The 12,783-nt window shown below is 42.3% G+C and overlaps 1 pseudogene; it reads right to left on the bottom strand.

The window, feature by feature from the left end:
* Positions 1-8,884: 8,884 nt before the first annotated feature.
* On the bottom strand, positions 8,885-9,002 carry LOC126177404 (5S ribosomal RNA; annotated as a pseudogene).
* Positions 9,003-12,783: the final 3,781 nt, after the last annotated feature.

A 12,783-nucleotide genomic window follows, 5' to 3' on the forward strand; every position in this document is an offset into this window, starting at 1 on the left:
TTCGCTCCAACAAAACGAAGTCTTTATAGATTGGTTAGTGGTCTGTCATTCTGCTCTGGGCGCGTCCAATCACACTGTCAGAACACAGAAACAATTTTAAATCCTTTTTTTATTTTTAAAAGCACTCCATTTGGACAACCACTTCCTTGAAGACCCTAACACGACCGACTAATACTGGCAGATTAGCGAAGGTGAATGAAGGAGGCGTGTAATTAGGCCAGGGCAATCAAGGCAAAGCCCCAGGGTCCCCTACGATAAGGGGCTTCCTGATTCCCAAAAGAAAGGAGGGTAAGCAAATATAGTGAAATTAAAATGGAAATGAATCGCTTTAAACTGTTCAAGAAAATCACGGCAAACCCAAGTCTGGATGGGCGAATGGGAATTTGAACCACCGACTTACCGAATATAACTAAACAGTGTTACAGCAGCAAATATTATAAGATGAGATTGTCAGACGAAAACGAGGCAGATGGAGAAAAGTAAGTAAATTTTTTATTATTTCAAAAGTAAACTCCGTAACTGTTAATATATTTACCCCACTGTGAAACAAGACGGTCAATATATTCATGGAAAAGAGTTTGTAGTTGTCTAGGAAACATGACTGTATCCAGGACGACACCTTTTCGTCCGAATCAACATGTGGGTTGGTTGGGTTGTTTTGGGCAAGGAGACCAGACAGCAAGGTTATCGGTCTCATCGGATTAGGGAAGGACGGGGAAGGAAGTCGGCCGTGCCCTTTCAAAGGAACCATCCCGGCATTTGCATGGAGCGATTTAGGGAAATCAAGGAAAACCTAAATCAGGATGGCAGGACGCGGGATTGAACCGACGTCCTCCAGAATGCGAGTCCAGTGGGCTAGCCACTACGCAATCATCATGAGGACAGACGCACATGTTACAAAGGTTGTTTCGACTAAGCTTCAGAAATTTCGCTGGGAAGCCCTCCATATAGTTACGATTTCATCCCATGATATTTCCAAATTTTTGGAGTCTTGAGGAAAGACGTCGATTTGCTTCGAACGAAGGGGTGCAATCATGGCCCCGTTGGCAACCACAGACACTTTTCTATCAACACGTTGACCACCTAGTGTCACAGGGGGCAAACATATTAAGAGTTAATTACGGAGATTACTTCTGAAACAGTAAACAGTTTAATTTCTTTTCTCCAACTGTTTCGTTTCCATTTGACTGCCCCTAACAGTGAAAAATTAGCCAGGAAAAAGGAATCAGGATAATGGGGATAATACTTAAAGTAAATAGTGAATTCATCAGAGATAGTCCCAAAATCGCAGACACTTTCAGTACTTTCTTTATGTAAGTAGCACATAATTTAGGTTAGAACATTTCATTAATGAACAGTTTACAGTTACCAAGAAAAGCATTAAAATACTCTCCTGCCAAATATAGTAGCAAATTTTTCATAACAGGACTTCCCAACATAGTTGCGTTGAAAATACCGCATTAAACATTGTAATGTTATGTGTGCCTCACTGCTTTTTTTCCTTTAACTAATTTGTGCTTGATTTTATTCTGAGAAGCTCAGTAATGTACGTAAGTACTGTAAATGTAAATGTGATTCAAAAAGTACTTGAAGTGAAGTGAAGCGCAGCTGGACAGCAAGAAACTCTTTAGCGCGCAAACCCCGCAACGATAGTATTAGAGAGTCTTTGAGTATGGACTCTAAAAAAAATGATTTATTAAAAAAAGAGGACTGTTAATCTGTATCTTGTAGAAAGAGGACGTGTTGCTAGGCCGTCGCTCGGAACGTATTGTTACATTTAATGAAAATTGATATTTTAGTGATAAAACCGAGTGAATTATGTGTAAAAGTTGCCAAACATTAATGTACAGAAATTTTCTGGAAGTGAAGAATAGAAATATCTTGTTTTTGGAAAAGGAGATAAACTTCATTGTCGTTGCCGTCTATCAATGTCTATCAATCGACAGAATTGTAAGTGTACAAAGTTCACTAAAATACAGGGAAAGAAATTCATTCTCTATGGTTCTCATTCAATAAGTCAATAAGTAACAACCTCTCATAATTTCTTAATTACAGTAGTTGGATTATGTTCTTGTATAATAGTATGGTGCTGAACTCCACTGACCAATTTTGATGTAGCAGGACGTGTAGTTTGAAGGAAGTTTGTGTGCCAAGCAATCTCCTTTTGTCACGAAAAGCAGATTGCTGTTTGATCTTACTTACTTAAACAGTGGTCCCTTAGGTATGAACAATTACGAAAACTTGGTCTCAAAGCTATCCGCAATACGGCCAAGTAACTAACACAGTCATATTTTAAACCTTAAAGAACAATAACTTCCTCCAAATTGCAATACAACTGGTGCAGAAGCTGATCATTCACCCAGGAGGCAGCAACCAAAATTCAGGTAACAGTTACGACTTAAAGTAAAAATCTCAATCAAAAATCAGTCACTCTCTCTCTCTCTCTCTCTCCGAACACATATATAAATATTCATTTTAGTATTATTAAAAAAAGTCACTTTATAACTTCTTAATAAATACCACGTATGTGCCAACGTCGATGAGCGTGGCCGATTGTAGGGGGATTGCTGCCGAAAACGTCAGTGGTGGGCCGCTAAATAAACCCGTCGTCGACGGAACTACTTGATGTGTCAGAACAGAAAAGGGGCACAAAGACAACAAAACCAATCAACTTCTTTTAATTTCTTTACTACTATGATTTAAACTACAAATTAGTTTCTTGAAACAAAAGAAAAAGCTTAATGTATGAAATCGATCTGCAATGCCTTACAAATTTCTATAAAATGTATTATTTGTTACGGCACATGTGAGGAAAACACATGTTTCAAACCACCATATTGAAACACTCGACTTGTTGAAAGTTAATTGTGAATGCAAAAGTGGCCTTTAGGACGGAAATTTTAAGCATGTGAGCACCTGACAATTTGTGAAGTATAACCGCAGAGAAGTGCAGTCGATTTGATGCCAGTGTCTTGGATACCTTAGATTAGCAGAAAACAAGTTGTTTGTCGATGACTTACCTTGTGATTACTGGCGTTGCTCCGTGCTCATACTGCATTGTACAGTTTCTTCTGCCTAAGGACTTATACATTCCTGTTACTCGTCAATCGCCTCTTCTCAAACTGTTGCTAAGCAACGGCTTGGCTCATTGCAGTGATCCTTCTATTGTTGAAGACTTGGTACGTCGCGATCCGTTATTTACTCTTAGAGGACAGGCGGAAAATAATCACCGCATGATCATGCTAACTACCTAGCGACAACAGCAGGCCTTAACAAGGCTGTAGCATCTGGGGCAAAGAAGCGGATGACAAGAAAGGAAAATTAAAATGGAAAGGAAAGGTGGAAAATTAGTGAAATTGATTAGTCTAGTGAGCTGTTTCGCTATATTCGAACAAAGATGGTTCTGGAAATACTTCAGAGATAAAGATACGCGAATCATTGACGCTCTTCACTCAGGTAAAAAATAATTCTGCAATAGAACTCGAACGTAAATTAGCTGAATATATAGAACGGAAGGACCAAGAAATGAGCAAAAGTTACCCCCTGGACTAAGGCGGGGACTCGTCATAAGTAGTGTATACAATTGTGTACAAAAAGGCATCAGGTCACAATTGAAATTTAGTTTTTAAAGAAACTGTAGAGGCTATTCAAAGAAGAGTTCCATATTTCGGAACAGGTGATACCTGCTAATGTTGTGATCTCACAATGCTACTGTGGCAGAATTTTCAAACTTTTTCCGCGAGTACTTGCTAAGACACTAAACTCAACGCGCTGGGCTGGTATGTATACGACACGATCGGTGCACAGAAAGAGATATTCTCTGATTTTTATTCTTACGAGTAACGAGCAAAGTGTAGCAATTGGCCTGAAAAACATTTGACTCCCACAGTTGCGTCGTTCAGTGTGAAGTACAAAAAAGAATGAATATAGGAAGAGCATCGTTTCAGATATCGACGGCAGGACGTGGGTTTTTATGTTACGTTCCAGAATCAGTCAAACTCAAATCTTTTTACTCTCGTGTGATGCAACGGTCACATAAAACTTTGTGAAAGTTATAATTCCACTCTCTATAATTCTGCCTATGACTATTTACAAATGTTACAAGTACAAATATATCGTTGGAGTTGAGTAGAACACAAGTCGTGATCAATACTGTATCTTCAGTTATATAAACCAATTCTGTCAAAACGAAATGCGAGAACATTTGTGTAATAGGCTAATTTACTGGCAGTTAGCATGACTTATTCATTTGACATGGTTGTGGAATAAAATAGAAGACCAAACAACAGGTTTAAACTTCACTACACTGTGTCCAAACACAAACTGACAAAAACAGAATTTCTCGCATTTACTTTGGACAAAAGTGGTTTATAAAAACTAGGATACTTATTTTGACAAGTATAATGATTTTCGATAATTTTTACATTTCAAAATGGCTTAAGACCGATATCTAAGTTGTGGAATAAAGCTGGTTGCTCATTCAAATGGCTATTATATGTTTTAAAAAAATGACTAAAATCGTTTCCCACCGTATGAAGGCATTATTTTAATTTTCACTTTATTCGTTTCGAACCAACTCACTTGGCAAAATACTTTTTGAACCTATCACATAATATAATATGATACGTTCATTTCAATTTGTTATTGATTTTATTGGTGGACAGAGTCCACCTCGCAAGCAAATAAAGCTGTTAAGATGTTGTTGACGGTAGGTCGACGTGTTAAGTCTTGCATTTAGTAATTCTTCCTCGTAGAATCACACTTACCGTACTCATGAGTCAGCCTATCATTTTCAGCTGACGCCGCATCAATGTTTAGTGCCGAAACATAAACCTCTCCCCAGTTGTCTCCAAATTTTGTTTTCAAAAGTTTGTCGACATCAAGTTCCTTAGTGTTAGGTAATTATTTCGGTTTATCAGTGGAATGCCGACTACGCTTTCCTGTGTAATGCTTTCCCGTTCGTGGTTTTGAAGATGCAACTTTCAACATATAACAGAGTCTGCGATCTTGTTCCACGTCCTTCGGTACGCTGTAAACTTTTTTGCTTTTTATTATTTCTTTATTGTGGCTTTCGGTTACAAGACCCATACAACCAACAACGGTTATAAAGTGCCAAAGAAACATGATCGCATAAAAACAGAATAGCACAAAATTACGAAGTTAGCATGCAAACACACACTTAATGCGAAATAAAAGCGGAAATTACACAGATACAAAACATCCGGCGCAGCGATGACAATGACACTGGAGCAGGATTACAAACATCACAACACAGCAGCATTATAACAAATGTGCATGTTCTCTTATAGTAAAAGACAAAAAAAGAAAGGGCAAACACCGTACAACATAGAATAAGTACAACAATAGCTGAACAACAAAATTGCAAATGACGTCATATAACAATGTGAGAAGTGTTGCATTCAGAGAGACGTCCTTAAAGCAAAAAAAGAGGACCCAAAATGACAAACACAATACAACCAACCGTAGGCACAATAGTGCAGTAGAACGGTGGCATAAATTCACAAGAGAGCAATAATGAAAATTTAATGCACAAATGGAGGTGTATAAGGAAATTGAAACACAAAATTACGTTCCCGATTACGAATGGGCTGATGCCATGTGAAAACGAGGACCTCGGCAACTCATAAGCTAAATTTGAGTGCCGGTGGCTTTCAGATAATCTGTGAGCAAGTTATATTTATCAAAACTGTAGAGTAAAACAGGAATACTGGTGGTGAGGCGTTTAATTTTTGCTTTCGCCAGGTAGAATACTCGGATGCTTCCACACTTGAATCTGCCTTCTTTGTGATTCAAAATGGCTTAAACGTGGATCTCGGTCGAAGCGCCTAAGACGAAAGACTTCTCGTCACGTCAAAACTACAGATAGTAGAAGTATAAAAACATGCATTTATGCAATCTTTCCCACACGAACAACACATCAGTGCACCGACATATTTCACTGACATTGATCATTCGTAAAATACATAAGGTGGTGTTTATCACTGACCTTTCTTTTCACGTTGTATTTTAGCTTTCGCAACTGTAATTCTCATTCTAAATTCTTGTGATCGCTCTCTCAAGGGTAAATAGCTCTCCATGGTGATCGAAAGTGATCAGTCATGTAATTAGTACCACACTGTGAGCTGCAAGATAAAATAATGGGAACAGCCAATAAAAAGAGAGGGCAAATAAGGCGGGCTGAGAAATACGTGTTGAACATAGTAGCACGTTTTCAACCGTTGGCTGGGGTGTACATAATACGATTTGATCCATTTCATATTTTTTCACACTAAATTACTATGGGAAAGCATACGGAATGACCTGATCTGACTCAACACCGTTAAAGAGCACACCGTAACTGGGGTGAAAACGTATCAAACTGTATTTTGACGTTGGCTGAATTTAATACGTTTTCAAACGACGAATATTCTTTAGCCATCTACGCATCCATCCCGTTGTGATTGTACAGATAAAATCAGGCAGACAACATCTCGCTCATAGGCGTACGGTCTATCATCCTCCTTATACTCCATCTGTGCGTGGTACAGGGACAGTCTTCAGTGTGCGTTTGAGTACAATGTACTCTCTGCCATTCAGTTTACAGTGATTAACAGCCTGTAGATGGACGTATAAATACACTACTGGCCATTAAAATTGCTACACCAAGAAGAAATGAAGATGATAAACGGGTATTCATTGGACAAATATACTATACTAGAACTGACATGTGATTAAATTTTCAAGCAATTTGGGTGCATAGATCCTGAGAAATCAGTACCCAGAACAACCACCTCTGGCCGTAGTAACGGATTTGATACGCCAGGGCATTGAGTCAAACAGAGCTTGGATGGCGTGGACAGGTACAGCTGCCCATGCAGCTTCAACACTATACCACGGTTCATCAAGAGTAGTGAATGGCGTATTGTGACGAGCCAGTTGCTCGGCCACCATTGACCAGATGTTTTCAGCTGGTGAGGTATCTGGAGAATGTGCCGGCCAGGGCAGCAGTCGAACATTTTCTGTATCCAGAAAGGCCCGTACAGGAACTGCAACATGCGGTCGTGCATTATCCTGCTGAAATGTAGGGTTTCGCAGGGATCGAATGAAGGGTAGAGCCACGGGTCGTAACACATCTGAAATGTAACGTCCACTGTTCAAAGTGTCGTCAATGCGAACAAGAGGGACCGAGACGTGTAACCAATGGCACCCCATACCATCACGCCGGGTGATACGCCAGTATGGCTTCCAATGTGCGTTCATCGCGATGTCGCCAAACACGGATGCGACCATCGTGATGCTGTAAAAAAAACCTGGATTCATCCGAAAAAATGACGTTTTGCCATTCGAGCACCCAGGTTCGTCGTTCAGTACACCATCGCAGGCGCTCCTGTCTGTGATGCAGCGTCAAGGGTAACCGCAGCCATGGTCTCCGAGCTGGTAGTCCTAGCTGCTGCAGACGTCGTCGAACTGTTCGTGCAGATGGTTGTTGTTTTGCAAACGGCCCCATCTGTTGACTCATGGATCGAGACGTGGCTGCACGATCCGTTACAGCCATGTGGATAAGATGCCTGTCATCTCGACTGCTAGTGATACGAGGCCGTTGGGATCCAGGACGGCGTTCCGTACTACCCTCCTGAACCCACCGATTCCATATTCTGCTAACAGTCATTGGATCTCGACCAATGGGAGCAGCAATGTTGCGATACGATAAACCGCAATAGCGATAGGCTACAATCCGACCTTTACCAAAGTCGGAAACGTGATGGTACGCCTTTCTCCTCCTTACACGAGGCATCACAACGTTTCACCAGGCAACGCCGGTCAACTGCTGTTTGTGTATGAGAAATCGGTTGGAAACTTTCCTCATGTCAGCACGTTGTAGGTGTCACCACCGGCGCCAACCTTGTGTGAATGCTCTGAAAAGCTAATCATTTGCATATCACAGTATCTTCTTTCCGTCGGTTAAATTTCGCGTCTGTAGCGCGTCATCAATTTTAATGGCCTGTGACGTATATCCATACAAAAAGAAAAGTACGAAATTTTGATTTTTTTTTAAGACACTAGACCAGTTCGCACAAACGTGAACGAAGAGAAACATATCTATGGAAGACAGGAATTCATGTCACTAAGCACATACATTTCATGTTCCGGCGTAACGACAAACGCCGGAACGAAGATAAAGAACGCAAGAGTAGAGAAGGCTGCGAGACGACATCACCCGCTGACTAGGATCGCACCACGGCAGCAGCGACCTCTATACGAATCGCCGCACCTGCCAGCTTCAGACGGACAGTATTAGGCAAGCACTAGAAGACCCGCACGGGAGTAGACCGGCACTAGCAGACGAGGACAGTAGAAGACTCACACTCGTAGAACCGTCATCCTAACTGTGCTGCTGAGACTTGTGTCGTACATTTATTGCTTGTATGGACATTGTCTACAGCGAAGGACATTGATTATTTGCATGTCGCCCATCGTTTGCGACAACTCGTTGCAAACCAAAGTTAAGTATAGTCAATCTACTTTATAATAATAAAAACCGTTAATGTGATTTACTCGAATTGTTGTACAGCTATCCACAGAAGCAGCATCCTTTAGGCACCCTATAAGAGACGAGTGGGCAGGACCCCACATTTCATTAGCAGTTTGCATTTTTACATGGGTGTTCATACTTAAAAAAAAAAGCACTCCGTCTTCAGGCCACGAGTGGCCTACCGGTACCATCCGACAGCCGTGTCATCCTCAGGGGATGATGCGGATAGGAGGGGCGTGGGGTCAGCACACCGCTCTCCCGGTCGTAAGATGGTATGCTTGACTGAAGCCGCAACTATTCGGTCGAGTAGCTCCTCTATTGGCATCACGAGGCTGAGTGCACCCCGAAAAAGGGCAACAGCGCATGGCGGCCTGGATGGTCACCCATCCAAGTGCCGACCACGCCCGACAGCGCTTAACTTCGGTGATCTCATGGGAACCAGTGTAGCCACTGCGGCAAGGCCGTTGCCTCAGACTTACGCACTTGAAATTATTTTTGCGTTCTTGTATTGTCTTACACTACTGTATTAGCCATTATTATACTTTTATGAGATTTTCCTTCGGTCAAATTAATTCTGAATGTGTGATACCTAATTAGTTAAATACAGATTCCTTCCTTCCTTTCTCTCAGGCGTTCTTTATCCAGCTGATTCCGGCTCGGGACTGCTACGGTACTTCTCCAATATCGCGGAGAACCAGTCATGCGAATATACAGGTTGTGAACAATAGCTGTTTGCAACATACTGCAATGGTGCAAGTGAAGTGGCGACGAACAGTTTTATATAGGAAACATGTTATCTATTACTCGGGGAAACAACCACAAATTGGGCTAGAAAAGCCATGCCCGCCGCACGAGATGTAAAACCTCTAGCCCTCTTACGCTATCAGCTTCCGTTAACATTAGTAAGTGAACTAATATAAGAAATAAGACTTTTGAACATCTTAACCAAAAGCTAATTGCGTTTCCAATTCGATCTAAATTTACCCTTTACAAGCAAAGTATTCACGAACTAAGAAGGCCAGAGAAACAAAACGATTTAATTATTAATTTTATGCTGTTAAAATCACAAAAATGTGAGACAAAATTTGCACAAAATTCGCTTTTCCAATTTTTAAGTGCATGACTGAGAGGGTGTCGTAAGATGGCCAGAGGATATTCCAGAATCTCGCGCGTCGCACACGCGCTCCAGCTTAGGTGATTTCTGTAAGCCGATGTGAGCGTCTTTCCCAGACTGACAGATCACCAATGTTCTAAATCAAATTGTTCCTCTCGACTTCCTCTACACCAGGGGTTCCCAAAATTTTTCTCTGACGGAACAGTTCGAAAATTCTGGTACTTTCATGGATCACATTGTTTACTTTGAAGGTTGAAAGAAAATTAAAAAAATGGCCAATTGCGAGTAGGACTCGCGCACTGAGGGTTGCGCACAATTTAGTTATGTAGGTCTATATACGAGGTCTGTTCAAAACATTCCGGAACATTCATAATTTCGCGCCAATGGTGTTCAAATGGTTCTGAGCACTATGGGACTTAACATCTGTTTAAACTCAATCCGGGTTTTCCTCAAGCGCCATTGACGCGTTTATGCGACGCATTCCGCTGTCTCTCTTATTGCTCGCGCAGACTTACTTCTATGTCTCAGTGAATAAAAGAGTCTGGAATCTTCGTCATACAACATACGTACCCTTTGCGTGGTTTAATTTCCAAACAAAACTCGTTGCGATATATTGAACCATTAGTGAAATATGAAAATTGTTATGAGTGATTCCCAATGTGCAGGGACGGAATTAGTCGTACGGCATGCAATAGTCTGCTGGATATAAAAACCAATAATTGGAGAACGAAATGAGATGTCGTTCTGCTCTCAATTTTAAATAAAATTTCGATACCTTATCTTCATTTCATACACAGAAGTATATTATCTAAAGTCAACCATACGCAAAGTTTACGCAATGTATTTTTACCTCCTCAAGCTCTTTAAAATTAGAGGCAATGCTTTACTCAATTGCAGCACAGAATATATAGGAGACAGACAAAATACGGTGAACAATGGTAGAAATGGTCTGGTTGTGTTTGACAGTCAACAACGTAGGTAAGGCACGTGTCGCGCTGGACTGTGCGTGTTCAGTACGGACTAGGCATCACTGCAGGTTGTTTCGAGTAGTGCGCACTTCGTATTTGCATTCAGAGCCAGAGTTAGACGTGAAATGAAAGATGGTTCAAATGGCTCTAAGCACTATGGGACTTAACATCTAAGGTCATCAGTCCCCTAGAACATAGAACTACTTAAACCTGACTTACCTTAGGACATCACACACATCCATGCCCGAGGCAGGATTCGAACCTACGACCATAGCGGTCGTGCAGTTCCAGACTGAAGCGCCTAGAACCACTCGGCCGGCGCCAATGGTGTGTTGGAGCGAAATGCGGTGTGCATCCCTGCCCACCTCTGTATTTAATGTGTAACTGCCGGAAATTTCATTGTTTTATGTCTGTTAGTCATTGTTCAGCGCTGTATTGAGTAGAACGTTGCGTCGCACAGTTTGCGAATTTCCAGATGGCATAGTTAGAGGATCAAAGCGTCTGCATTAAATTTTGCGTGAAACTCAAGAAAATGTTCAATGTCCAAATTTGTGTGAATTGTGAAATGGCTGAAAATAACATACAAGTTCGTGGCGCCCTCCATCGGTAATGCTGGAATGGTGCTGGAAGGTTTCTTCGGGAATGGCAGCCCATTCTTCACGGACTGCTCCACTGAGGAGAGGTATCGGTGTGGGTCGGTGAGGCCTGGAACGAAGTCGCCGTTCCAAAATATCGCAAAGGTGTTCTATATGATTGAGGTCAGGACTTTGTGCAGGCCAGTCTGTTGCAGGGATGTTATTGTCGTCTAACCACTCCGCCACAGCCCGTGCATTATGAACAGGTGCTCGATAGTGTTGAAAGATGCAATCGCAACCCTGCATTACTCTTCAACAGTGGGAAGCAATAAGGTGCTTAAAACATCGATGTAGGCCTGTGCTACGGTAAACAACAAGGGGTGCAAGCCCCCTCCATGAAAACCACGACCACACCATAACACCACCGCCTCCGAATTTTACTGTTGGCACTACGCACTCTGGCAGATGACGTTCACAGGGCATTCGCCATACCCACACCCTGCCATCGGATCGCCACATTGTGTACCGTGATTCCTCACTCCACACAACGTTTTTTCACTGTTCAATCGTCCAATGTTTACGCTCCTTACATCAAGCGAGGCGTCCTTTGGCATTTACCGGCGTGATCTGTGGCTTTTGAGCAGCCGGTCGACCATGAAATCCAAGTTTTCTCATCTCCCGCCTAACTGTCACAGTACTTGCAATGGATCCTGATGCAGATTCGAATTTCTGTGTGATGGTCTGGATAGATGTCTGCCTATTACACATTACGACCCTCGTCGATTGTCGGTGGTCTGTCAGTACAGACGAGGTCTGTCTGTACGCATTTGTGCTGTACGTGTCCCTTCACGTTTCCACTTGACTATCACATCGGAAACAGTGGGCCAAGGGATGTTTAGGAGTGTGGAAATCTGGCGCGCAGACGTATGACACCAGTGACACCCAATCACCTCACCACGTTCGAAGTCCGTGAGTTCCGCGGAGGGCTCCATTCTGCTCTCTCACGATGTCTAATGACTACTAAGGTCGCTCATATGGAGTACCTGGAAGTACGAGGTGCATTCAAGTTCTAAGGCCTCCGATTTGTTTTCTAATTAACTACTCATCCGAAATCGATGAAACTGGCGTTACTTCTCGACGTAATCGCCCTGCAGACGTCACATTTTTCACAACGCTGACTCCATGATTCCATGGCAGCGGCGAAGGCTTCTTTAGAAGTTTGCTTTGACCACTGGAAAATCGCTGAGGCAATAGCAGCACGGCTGGTGAATGTGCGGCCACGGAGAGTGTCTTTCATTGTTGGAAAAAGCCAAAAGTCACTAGGAGCCAGGTCAGGTGAGTAGGGAGCATGAGGAATCACTTCAAAGTTGTTATCACGAGGAAACTGTTGCGTAACGTTAGCTCGATGTGCGGGTGCGTTGTCTTGGTGAAACAGCACACGCGCAGCCCTTCCCGGACGTTTTTGTTGCAGTGCAGGAAGGAATTTGTTCTTGAAGACATTTTCGTAGGATGCACCTGTTACCGTAGTGCCCTTTGGAACGCAATGGGTGAGGATTACGCCTTCGCTGTCCCAGAACATGGACACCATCATTT

The sequence above is a fragment of the Schistocerca cancellata genome, chromosome 3 (assembly GCF_023864275.1).
Source record: "Schistocerca cancellata isolate TAMUIC-IGC-003103 chromosome 3, iqSchCanc2.1, whole genome shotgun sequence".
NCBI lineage: Eukaryota > Metazoa > Arthropoda > Insecta > Orthoptera > Acrididae > Schistocerca > Schistocerca cancellata.